General features: G+C 40.4%; 1 protein-coding gene across 1 annotated transcript in view; it reads left to right on the top strand.

The window, feature by feature from the left end:
- The window catches only part of PIP4P2 (phosphatidylinositol-4,5-bisphosphate 4-phosphatase 2), a 125,662-nt gene that overhangs the window by 35,300 nt on the left and 77,654 nt on the right, over positions 1-12,708 (top strand). The gene's annotated exons all lie outside the window — the stretch shown is intronic.

Raw genomic sequence — 12,708 nt, 5'->3', positions numbered from 1 at the left:
ATTTCATATGTGAAAGATGTTTGTTCCATTGTACATTATCTTACCTGTAGCTCTGTGCCCAACACTGTTGTACGTTTAGAAAGTAGATAAACTCATCACTTTAGTAGAAGGTGTGCGAAGGAGACCTATTTATGATATTGTATTGCACAGTTAGATGTAGTCAAATGATTTAGAAAATGTGATGAACAAGTTCTGTGTTAAGTTCAGAGAATGTTTCTATTCATTGTTGAATCTGGATTTAAGAAATGGTTCTGAAGGAAGCCTACTCACAACAATTTAAACAGTTATAATGTGTTAAACACAACTAAAATATAAAGAGAAGTCCCTGTTGCCTCCTAGGGGTAGCAGGAGAAACATTCTATTCCTCCTGTGATGCAGTAGCCACGTCTTTGTATAGAAGGTGTTCTTCTTGGATATTATGGGAAATCCTTATTTGTGCTTACTCTTGGGGTTTGTGGGATTTGGGTGGCAGGTTCTTACAAAATGCTTCTCTGTAGCCAATGGTTACGACAAATTGGAGCCCTGACTTAGGTTTTCAAACTTGTTCTTTTTAATTATTGGGAATAATAAATTATTTAACCTACACAAAAACAGGAGTGTCATATCTTATTTTCCTGAGAAACTACAAGGGCCTATTTATTGAGATTTGTTTATTGATATGTGTAGCGTCCTTCCTAGCCTGGGTACCCGTAAATGAACACACCACATAAGGAGCTTAACACGTCTTTATTTCTCTGAATGCAATCCCAAACTCAGCATTCTAAACATGAAATCTATTCCCCACACCTTACCGCTTATGTCTCAGTACTACGGAGTCTAGCAGGAACCAAAAGGTTTGTCATCGCTAACTCACAGGACACTGCATCTCCCCCCTTCTTAAATATTTTTTTTACATATATTTATATATACATATACATATACATACATACATGTAGTTCTTCAATAAGTCATCTTGGAGCTCTGGTTAAATGATCAGATTGAGGCTGGGAAAAGAAAAAAGAAGCATCCCTGACTGAGGCTGGTGATGTAGGGACAAATGCAGTCAGAGGGTGCTCTGAAGACTCCATCAAACCAGCCTCATCTCTGACATTAGGAATTGGCGAATGATGAGGCACGTGTCTGAAGCGTGAAGAATCTTGCGTAATGGACTTTCCAGGATGGTTTCAGTCACCATGTGTCCTTGCTAGTCACAACTTCAAAGGGTTCAGCATCAAATGAAGCACCAGACTTAACGTTTTCTCTGTCGCACCAGTACTCGATCTCCTTTATTGAAAGTAATGTTCTTGGCACATAGTTTATCAGCATATACTTTAATCTTTTTATTTACGATCCAAGTCTGTTGACAAAGTTCACCATCTTTTATAGATCCCCTGTTGGTTCATTGTGGTAACTTGGTCATCATGGCTCTTCCAAACATCAGTGTGGTAGGACTTTCACCTGTTGTTGAATGAGGAGTCGACTGATAAGCCCGAAGAGTAGCATGGAGAGCTGACTTCAGATTAAGCTTCTCCAACTTAGCATGCTAAACAGTCTTTTTAAGAGTGGTTGTAAAGCATTTGACAACACCTTTTGCATGAGGCCAATGAGATGTGGTCTTCTGATGCTTCACATTGAGATGAGTACGAAAGTCTCAATTCTCACCTGTTGAAAGGCGGACCATTGTCAAACTTTAGAATTGAAGGAACACTCCATTTTTCAAAAATGCCATCTAAACTCTCAATTACTTTTTCTTGAATAATAGAGACATTCTACTGGTGGAAAACAGGAGTAATCATCCATAATCACCATAAGGCGATGTTCATTGTGAGGTAGACTAATGAAATCAACAGCAATTCTCTCCCGTACATGTTTTGGTAAATATGACATGTTCAAGTTATGTTGAGTCACTTTGGGAGATAAGCAATTGCACAAATGATAGGCCTTCAATTATTTTTTCAACTCTTCCTTCAAGATAAAGAAATCAAAATCAATCTCTGAGAGCTCGTTTAGTGGCAAGCATTCCACAATGTCCTTCATGGGCTATTTCAATGACTTGTTTGTCGCAGATTCTCTGGTATGACAATTCTTGAACCTTATAACACAATACCTTCTTGAGTAACAGGCAGTTTATCTTTTACATTCTTGACCTTCTGATACTCGCTGTTACGTGTGAGAGTGTGTGTTGTTCCAAGGACTGATGTGTTCATTAATGTCCTTCAGTATCAACAGGTCACTGTATTTTCTCATTGCAGTAATAATTAGTTACAAAGAAATAGCAGCAGGGGTGTTTGACTTTGCGATGTAGGCTTCAACTGCTTCGGAAGGGGTACCACAACACTTAACTGGTACTCGTGAACAGTAGTCAGCAAGGTTTTGATCTTTCCCTGGTCAGTGCATGATTGTGTAGTCATGTTCCTGTAGTCGCAAACCCCAACACTCAATTCTGGGAGGCATCTTAGCTTTTGGATTGCCAAAGATGGTAAGCATTTCTTGAATATCAGTTATAAGAGTGAAAGGTTTTCCATGTAAGAATTTGTGGAAATGTTCACAAGCCTACAGAACTGCTAAACTTTCTTTGTCAGGTTATGAATAGGGTAGTTCAGTTTGTGACAAACTTCTGCTTGCATATGCCACAATATGCCTTTGAGTATTTTGGTGTCCATTGTTTTGGGCAAGGATTGCGCTCCACCCGAGCGGGCTTGCATCAACAACCACTTCTCTATGTAGTTTCAGATCAAAGTAGGACATTTCAGTGGCGTTCTCAATTGCATGTTTGATTTTCTTAAACCTTTGTTCACATGTGTAACCAGTAAAATGGAACATTCTTTTTGTGGTCGCTTAAGGAAGCACTTACTATGGCAAAGTCACGTATGTATCTAGAACAGTAACTGGCCATGCCAAGGAGTGAACGTAACATGGTAACATCTTACAGGGGATTGGTGGCTGACAAAGCCTGTACTTTAGCTGAATCCCCTGTTTTTTGTTTGCCTTTTCCATGGTTTTCCCTCATTTTCAGTGCTTCCTCCTTACTTTCCCCTCCTTTTTGTGTGCCTTCTTTGCTGTTCTCTCAATTTCACATTTTTCTCCTTCCTTCATTGCTGCTGCCACCTGTTATTTCTCACCTCCTGCCTAGCTCCACCCACTGCCTTCCAGCACCCCTCTCATGACCTACTTAATGGAGGCTGTAGAGTGACCCAGTTGAGCTGCCCCAGGTTCAGCTCTTCCTGTGCTGCTGCATTGCTCTTTTTCTTGTTTTCTTCTTGCTTTCCCCCCGTTTTTCTGAGTGTTTCTCCTTGCTTTTTCCTTTTTCTCAATGTTTTCTCCTTGCTTTCCCCTCTGTTTTTTTGTGTGCCTACTCCTTGCATTTCCCTTCTTTTTACTGCTTTCTCCTTGCTTTTCCCTTGTTCTCACTGTTTTCTCCTTGCTTTCCCCTCTGTTTTTTGTGTGCCTACTCCTTTCATTTCCCTTGTTTTCACTGATTTCTCCTTGCTTTTTCACCTGTTTTTGTGTGCCTTCTCCTTGCTTTCCCTGGTTTTCATTTTTTTCTCCTTGCTTTCCGACCCAATTGTGTGTGCCTTTCCTTGCTATTCCTTTGTTCTCACTGGTCTCTCCGTGCTTTCTCCACTTTTTTAAGTGCCTTCTTTTTGCTTTTCCCTTGTTTTCACTGCCTTCTACTTGATTGTATTTTTTTGTGTGATCCTTTTCCTTGCTTTTCCTTAGTTTTCACTGCTTTCTCCTTGCTTTCTCCCTTTTTTAGTGTGCCTTTTCCTTGCTTTTCCCTCATTCTCATTGAGTTCTCCTTGCTTTTTCCCTTGTTTGGTGTGTGCCTTCTCTTTGCTTTTCCTTCATTTTCACTGCTTTCTCCAGGACCTGCAAGTAACTGGATATCTCATCGAATGATTAGCCGTGCTTTACAAATCCTGATTGGTGTTTGATGATTGTTAGGCTTGCAAGAGCAAGTACTCGACAACTTCTGTAAGAGCTTTAACTTGTTCTTTTTGTGTGGCCCTAAAGACCAATATGTCATCACTGTAGTAGCATTCGTGACAAACTGTACTATACATCAAATGACATCTTGTAAACGTTCTGCAGCTGATGACGCACCAAAACATAATTTCTTATATCTGAATAAACCAATGTGAGTAGAAAAGGTAGAAATGTACCTGTAATTTTCTTCAAGTTCCAGTTGATGATACCCTTTGTTCAGATGTAGATGAGAGAACATTTTGGCACCATTTAACTGTGTGATCATTCCGGCAATGTCAGGACCAGGGTGTTGTTCTCTTTCCATTGCCTTGTTAGCTTGACGCATATCAACAGATGCGTACAGCTCTTTCACTGTCCTTTTTTTGGATACTACAACTGTGGGCAAATCTCACGGAGATGGACAGGTAGATTGCTAAATTATATCATGTTTTAGTAATGTTTCAAGCTCGTTCTCCACAGCCTCTTGGAAATGAAAGCAATTCGTTCATGTCTTTGAGCAACAGAGTGTGAACGTCTTCATTGATATGTTGCTTCACTTTCATGGTCTTAAGCTTTCCTGTTCCATTTCAGCAGCTGTATTGAAACTGAGTAAACAGGCACTTGACGCAGTACCTTGCAGTACATGAATGGGTGCTTGTACCTTTGTCTTTTTGTGTTTCATGGTGGCTCCAATGGAACTTTGAATGGTGTTGATGGAGCTCATGTATACCCTTTGGCCTTCAACGGTGTGAGGCGGGGCAATAGATGGAGCTCTTTGTATTTCTCCTCTGGCATAATATTTATAAATGCACCACTGTCAATAATATAAGTTATGGAACAGGTGTTTAACTTTAGAGTAATTTTCGGAGAATGTTTGAATTACTTTTGGGATTTTTCTCGTTGACCTTTCTTTGACCCAGATTTTTCTTTGCATGCGACCAGTCCGACACATGCGAAGTAAACATTGACATCACACATCCAATTTCCTCACTGTCTCTTGACACTGTAACTGAATAACTCTTGGATGAAGATTTAGCTGACAAATGATTTAGTTTAGTGCCGATTTGCCTCAGCTGATGTTGCTGCTGGGCCTTTTGGGTGCTCGTAGAACAGTGCTTCCGGAATGTTTGGGTGTCCGTTTTGTGTTCGCGGTGTGACATACTTAGTTTTTCTATGGCCTCGCACACAGGTTCTTTTCTTTTTCTGCAGCCCTTGGATATTTGTGTAATGGCAGGACATTTACCTTCATGTGGAAACGAAAGTACGCATCTCAAGCACAGTTTCTGTTGCTTTGGAGACTTGGAGACCTCACCTTGTGGCCTTCAGCCTTGTGTTTTTGCTTACTTTTGATGTTCATGACTGACTCACTGAGGGCATCTCTGCCCTCCATGTCAGCAGATTGTCTGTCTGCCTGTTCCTCAGCTCTGGCAGCCAGGAGTACTCACCCCAGAGTGTGTTTCTCTCAGCATTCGGCTTGTGAATTAATCTGACAAACAACCATCTAGAACTCTGAGACATTTGGCTTCTTCATCATTGAATTTCTCGAACTTACAATTTTTGATGAGCATAACAAGTCTCTCAACAAATTCATCAGTAGTTTCACCAGCTCTTTGTCTTTCCTGACTGAAAATATATCTTTCTTAATCAACAATCGGCATTAGATTGAACTTGAGATTTAGCCCTTCTTTGATTTGACTTTATTATATACTTCATCAGCATGTAGTGTTTTCTTTGTTACTTCTTTTACTTCTTCAATGGCAAGATTCTTAAAGTATTTGGTAATATGTTTGTTCTCTGCTTTTTCCAGTGCATCAATGACATTTTCAATCCAGACTGTCCATCTGTCACCAATAACTTGCTTGTTAGCGGTATCAAATTGATGTGGTGGTTTAAAGAAGGAGGCAGCATTATAATCATTTGTGGAACTTACTGACCTTGAAAGCAGAGTTCTCTCCGGCACAGTTTGCTGTCTTCTGGGACCTGCTCTATTTACCCCATCTCTTAGGACCTGCGACGTGATGACATCAGGGTTATCACAGATGATTTTAAGTCTTGAGTACTTTTTCTTCGCAGCCATTAGATCCCTTTAACTTCTGAAACACTTTTTGGGTTGTACTGAGCCCAGCCCAGCAACCTTAGTGGTGTGCCTCTCAAAGGATTGACCGCTCTGTAAGCACACCCTCTGTGCTTTCACTTGGGTTGCGGTGCCTGGTGCTGAGGTCAGATAGCTCTCTTTATTCCAGCTCTGGTAAGCACGATCGTATTCTCTGTATATCTGTTTATCACCACCGCTAATGTTTCTCTGCATTTATCTTTTACAGCGTTCTCTTGCACCTGCCTGTTACTGTTCATGTTTTCCGTATCTGATTGTTGTTGCCTTTAGTGCTTCTTTGCACTCAAGTATCGCTGCCTCTAGCACTTCTCTGTACCTGGTCATCACTGAGTTTAGCATTATCGTTCCAAATAACTTATAGCTGTGTGTTGCGTTGTGGCATAGTACCACTTTCACTGCCTCACCAGCAGGTTCCTGGCTAATGATACACAAATTTCTCAGTAGTAACTTCATCTTCTCTGAAAGCTTGTCACAGGCTGAACGACACTTTGACTCCACATACACCAGATGTCGATCTTCCCTTCGACTGAGGCACACGTGTCACGAATGTGCAGTTTGCTGGGCCACGCCATACTCTCTCGGAGAGCACTGTCTGTTCTTCAGGTTACGTATCCCCTATCACGTCACCAGTTGTAGCTTCCTCCCCAGCCTGGGTACTCTGAAATTAACACGCCACACAGAGCTTGGCCTTACACATCTTTAATCCTCTGCCTACAATTGCAAACTCAATATTCTAATCATGAAAACTATTCACCACACCTTAACACTTGTGTCACGGTTCTGTGGAGTCCATCAGGAAGCAATAGGGTCCCGTCATCGCTAACTCACCGGATATTACAATATGGGTGCTTTAAAGAGCTGCAAATCACCATGACATGGTTTCAGGATTGCTTTGTGTAGTAAGAACCGGTTCAGGAGGAGAAGAGTGCAAAGTTGTGTTGGAGGAGGAACAATAATACAGTCGGCAAACAAGATAAACTCTGTTGATGTGTTCCTCACACAGTGATGATGTAACTTGGTAAAGCGTTAAGAGTCCCAGAAAAGTGCAGAGGCCTAGAAGGTTGCATCTAAAGCTGGTCTTAACCATCTGGCTGGTTGGATAGCTTGGTCAGAGGGCATGCATGATGATAGTTAGGAAGCTGAGACAGCTATGAGGCCAAATAGGTAATGGCAAAATAGTTGACTGCAGTGGTTCATTATTCCTTTGCCACCTTTTCTGTTTACTTAGCAACGGAAATGAGTTGACCAGTAACCTGGCAGCCAGAAGCCTATCTTTTGTCTTGGGGATCATTCCTCAATATGACTGTTTTCTCTCTGTGGTACAAAGGGAAAAATACACCTCTGTACAGTAGCAGTTTCACAATACTAAGTTTCTCTTCCAAGCACCACTTCTATAAATACCTTCATATTTTACTTGCCTCAGCAGTGATGTGCCAAGGATAACTCAACCGTTTTTCCAATTTCAAATTTAGAAGAACTTCTTAACATACTATTGCATTGTGCTGAATTGTAAGTGCACTGAATTTGATTTGTCATTTTTATTGCAAAACATGGAACAACATTTTCTAACTGCAAGTGTGCTATGCCACAAGTGTTGATGGTGTGTGTATCTGCCATGGAGGCTATGTGAGTAGTGTATGGTGTCATGTTAGAGGACCAGAGATGTGCTCTCATTGTGTTTTTATTGCTGCACCAATTGTTTTGCTTTCACTAATGACCAAGCTGACAAAAATCTCTGAAATGCACTTAGTTAACAGAAGACATTTATTATTACTTCACCACGAGGTTCCTAAAAAATAAAGGAGATTAGTAGGTCGCAAGCACACGTTTAAAAATAGTCACAGCAATGAAAGGAAAATATATCAAAGTGATTCTCAACTGCAATGTACACAGCAAATATATGTGATAATATTATAGCATAATTGCAAAGCAAAGGATAAAGTAAAAATTCATCACCCTAGGGCTTGCCAAGCTCTTCATCTTTCTTATGCCAGTAAGAAGATGACCCCTGTTCAACTGTGAGAAAGAGATCCTCACGGGAGAATGTCAGGCATTTGACCTCCAATCCTGACCGAGGGTGCAGAAATTCCCTCGCTACTGAGCAGGGTCACCTCTTTTATAGTTTAAACAACCATGGAAAGAGCCTTCTGAAAGACCCTCCCCTCTCAGATGGAAATATTCAAACATGCTGGCTACTGTAGGTCAGAGTTGGAAGAAAAACGTTGAAAATTGTCCAGCCTTTTAAGGCTCTCCTTCCAAGGACGCACCTTTCCCTGCACTGGAGAAAACAAAAAAATTATCATGAACTGTTTGTGTTCGGTGAGAGAAATACGAAGAAACAAGCTTAGCTTACCATGTGGAAAAACACAGCTCAACTGCAATGTCTCAACTGCAATGTCTGACGCCATGATAAAGCCAACAGGCAGCTAAACTGAATCCAAAATGTAATCTGCAACTGGTGAACACTGAACAACTAATATGCACAGTGGTGCAACACAGAGTCAGTGGTTAAAAACCACTATTTTTACTACACCAATGCATGACTTTAGTGAAAAGGAGTGGTAGAGTGCTTAAGAATTAAGTGCTTGTGTGGGGGCGGATAGAAGGTTTGTGAGTGTAGTGTGGCAATTTGGGAATATTGTGGTGGTGTTTACTTATGTCAGAGAGTGCTCTCACCATGTCACCGTCATTGTGTAGGTTCACCTGCGCATGGGTACATAAGGAAAAGCAAGAATACGTACACTCTAAGCTTAAATCAACCTTAGACTGATTAAAGGAGAAATATCAGTACAGCAAAGTATCAATTTTTGTAACAGTGGTGATGTTCACACCAGCATAAGAAGATCAAGTTAGTCTTGATCAGACCTTCCAATTGCGTCACTGATCAGTGCATGCCTAGTAATGTACATCATGCAGTCAGTTGAGATATGCATCATGAGGGTTTTTCCCAGAGCTCCAGGTGAGAAATACAGACAGTGATTGAGAGGGAGTACTGTGGCCTGGCGAAATGTAGACGGTGGGTGCTGATGGGGTCCTTGGTAGCCCTGGCAGTATTGTAAATAGTTTACTGATGTTAATATAACTTGTGCCCCATTATGCACTGCTTATGACCTTACATATTATATGCATCACTTATGAAATATTAAAGAACACCATTTATGACATCACTGATGACAGCATTCAACTGAGATGAAAGCTGTAAGCTTCTCATACTAGTTAGTATTCAGCCATGTACATGTAGACCTAACTTTCCATAACATATGAAGTACTAAAGAGTGTAAGCTTTCTCAGCCTGTGGGCTGCCACTTGTTTAGTTCCCATCTCTTTCTCAAACAACTCATCATTTTAGAACAAGTCTAGAGCGATCTACCTAGGAATTTAAATATCACCTAGCTATACAGTATTATACCCAGATTTCCTTATCTGTGCTCAATCAGGAACATTGGCGATTCTATTTTGTAGTGATTCCTCAGACTAGTATTTATTTCTGACGATTTGGAAACATTAACAGCCCAACATAAATTTTCCTTGATACCAGGCTTATTTAGCCCTCGCATCTTATGTTTGGTAACCCCCATACACTGAAATTATAGTATTAACATGGGTTCTGTCTTTACTGGCGGTGAATATAGATATCCCAGGGCAATAGCTTCCAGTCCTGGAATGTTGGGTTGAAGACTAGTTGGGTGTCTCAGTACCTTACGTGTCCATCTTGCATCCTTAAGAATTACCATGACACCGTCTCCTCTGATTAATGTTCTAGTATTAATTACCTGTGACTCTCTCTCATTTATCTTTAATCCCTTTATTTTTAAATTATTATAGAACTAGAGTAATATATTATTTGTAAGTGAGCCACGGATTCCACTTTTCCTTCTTCATTATCAACAACATTAGCCAGACAAACAAACTTGAATTAGGTCAGTCGTAGCATTTACTGAAGAACATAATAATGCTGTGTTTATCTAGAGGTGTTCCCTTTATTATTAATGAAATATAACTTTAATGGGTCACTCTTCCCACAGACTCCAATTGTTTTTCTTCCATCCTCCATTGGTTGAGTTTACCATGTGCTACTCTTTACCAATACATCTCTTATTTGCAGTGCCCTTTTATCATCACCGATCCTCTTGCATTACTCTATCTCTTTCATTGAACTTGGTCCTACTATGGGGTTGGGATTATTTCATAGCTTAATGGTGTACTTCCCTTGCCTACTTAGTTGACACCCAGGGTGGTTGGAGCTTAGACGTAAGCTATGCAAACACTAATCTCATCCATTGCAACATCTCTAAACAGTCATCAACTTTCTTTCAGGGCACATTTGTGCTATATATATATATATATATATATATATATATATATATATATATATATATATATATATATATATATATATATATATATAGTCCGTTCATTTTACAATTTGTAGTATTAAAGAAAACCTGCACACTTGCCATTCGAAGTTTGAAAGGAGTTATAAACAAGACAAAAATTAATATCTGTGACTCACAGATTCCATAGACTAGGGGGGTCCTCATCCAGTCATTATGGAGTGAGCTCCAGAAGCAAAAGCAAAGCACACACAAGCATCCAATGAAGACAGCATTCAGATACTTATAACAATGTAAACATTTGCAGCTGAGCAAGCTAATCATCACGTTCTCCTAGAAATGGACTAGATTCAAAAGGGAGACTTGAAATGTTTTAGAAGGGCATTTCCTTTAAGGCTGGCCAGCATAAGCAAGGATCATGGCTTCAGTAGTTAGTTATGCAAAAGCAATAATTCACATTTCACAGCTCCTCTCTTGTGCTATTTATCAGCACAGACTGAGCAACATAAATGACTAATAAATTATTAACCCCCCAGTTCCATATCAGATTTAAACTATTCTAAAAAACTATAATTAGATTTCAGATTCATTCCATCATATTCATCCAATATTTTTTGTGTGTAAGATGGAGAGATACCCTTGCCTTCTGTAAGACTGTTGATGGAGGCAGTACTCCATCCTTTGAAACCCATCCAGTCATTTACCTTGTATAACTTGTTAATGCTTTCTGATATTTGCTCAATAAGTTCATGTATGCCTAGAGAAAATATGAAGTGAAAATAGAACATTCTGCACCTACGATTGCATCATTGTGCTTTGAGTCTCTAGCTGATCACAAATCACCTTTTAGATGTATGGCATTGAGTTGGCAACCTCCTCTTATACTATGACTACTTCATACAGCTTAATGATTGATAGCGATATTCAGTAACAAGGTAACAGAATGCCAACTTATTGAGCAGTCTGTGAAACTTATCTGGACTGCCTCTTACAGATAGGAGGAAGTTTGGCTTTAATATGTCTAATAGCAGGTATATCATTATCATGGTAACAGGATCTGGACCGGTTCTTTGGTAACCAGGTATGAGGTCTTAGGCTATTGCAGATACAGGCAGAGAGTAGCCTTGATACGGGTTAAAGAAATATGCAGATGTTTCAGAATCTGGAGCAGGAAAGGACTCAAACTTACTATGAGCCTCAAAGATCCTGTCATTACTAGTTTCACAGGCCGGTCCATAGTCGGTACCTGCAGGACGAAAAACAAGTGATGAGTTTTGCTTGTCAGGAAAACTGAGGCCTCAAGTTGAAAAGAGTATGTGCACAGTGGCATTGTCACTTATAGGGGTAGTTACTTTGAGGTACAATTGGAGGCATTGTTCTTCATCATCAAAAGGTATAGAAACCTTATGTCTCCTCCATTGGAATCAGTAGGTGGGAGTGCACAGGTCCAGCATGAAGAGAGATTGAGGTTCTGCTTTTAATGCTTCAGGGAATACAGAAAGTTATTTTCAGCATAGTATGAGTGTTGGTTTTAGAAGTGGGTGGCAGGCATACTGCTTTTGATTTCTTCTCACCTGCTGCTTGGCCTTTCCAAACAAAACCGCCAAGACTTGAAACAAAGAAGGCCAGCCAGACCCAGTGAAGTATTGCATATATGGGAGGCCTCCTACTACTGGTGTTTGAAGATTGTAGCTGTAGACAGAAGGACGGGATGTATTACAAAGGGGTCTTTACAGCTGGGCAACAGTAACTCAAGCCCTTCTGGGGGTCAGCAATCCATGGGAGTAGTAATAGGTGCATGGACAGTTCGGTCACCATATCCACAGTTGACACTTTCTGTACTCTACTTGCAGTGTAATGCATGAATTCATGAGGGCGGCCCATGGCATTTCAGAGCAGTGTTTATGGTTAGCAGGATCTGGAAGGGACATAACCAACGGAGTTGGAGTGCTGTTTCCACTGGTGGATCTTTAGATGCACTCATTCTACGTATTTTAGTTTGTAACGGGATCTTGTTGGGCAGGTGGGCAGAGCAGCTTGAACCTGAGAATGCAAGCTGTTGTTACAGTGAATCAGTTGTTAGCAATTTTGCAGAGTCACATCATTATTCAGGCAATTGTCAGATAAAGCTGGATACATTGGAAGTGCAGCAGGAAGGATAATTGGCAATCCATTATATTTGTGTAGAGGCTTACTTTAGTCTTTAGATTCGGGGTGGCCCAAGTTGACCCAATTGCCAAGGATATAACATTGGATCGATTAAGCCCTGTCCCATTACAAATCTTAGCTAGCTTGTTCTTTGGAGTATTGTCAAAC

The sequence above is a fragment of the Pleurodeles waltl genome, chromosome 2_2 (genome assembly GCF_031143425.1).
Source record: "Pleurodeles waltl isolate 20211129_DDA chromosome 2_2, aPleWal1.hap1.20221129, whole genome shotgun sequence".
In the NCBI taxonomy this organism is placed as follows: domain Eukaryota; kingdom Metazoa; phylum Chordata; class Amphibia; order Caudata; family Salamandridae; genus Pleurodeles; species Pleurodeles waltl.
The sequence above is the reverse complement of the archived record's forward strand: the minus strand, read 5'-3'. Positions and strand labels throughout refer to the sequence as shown.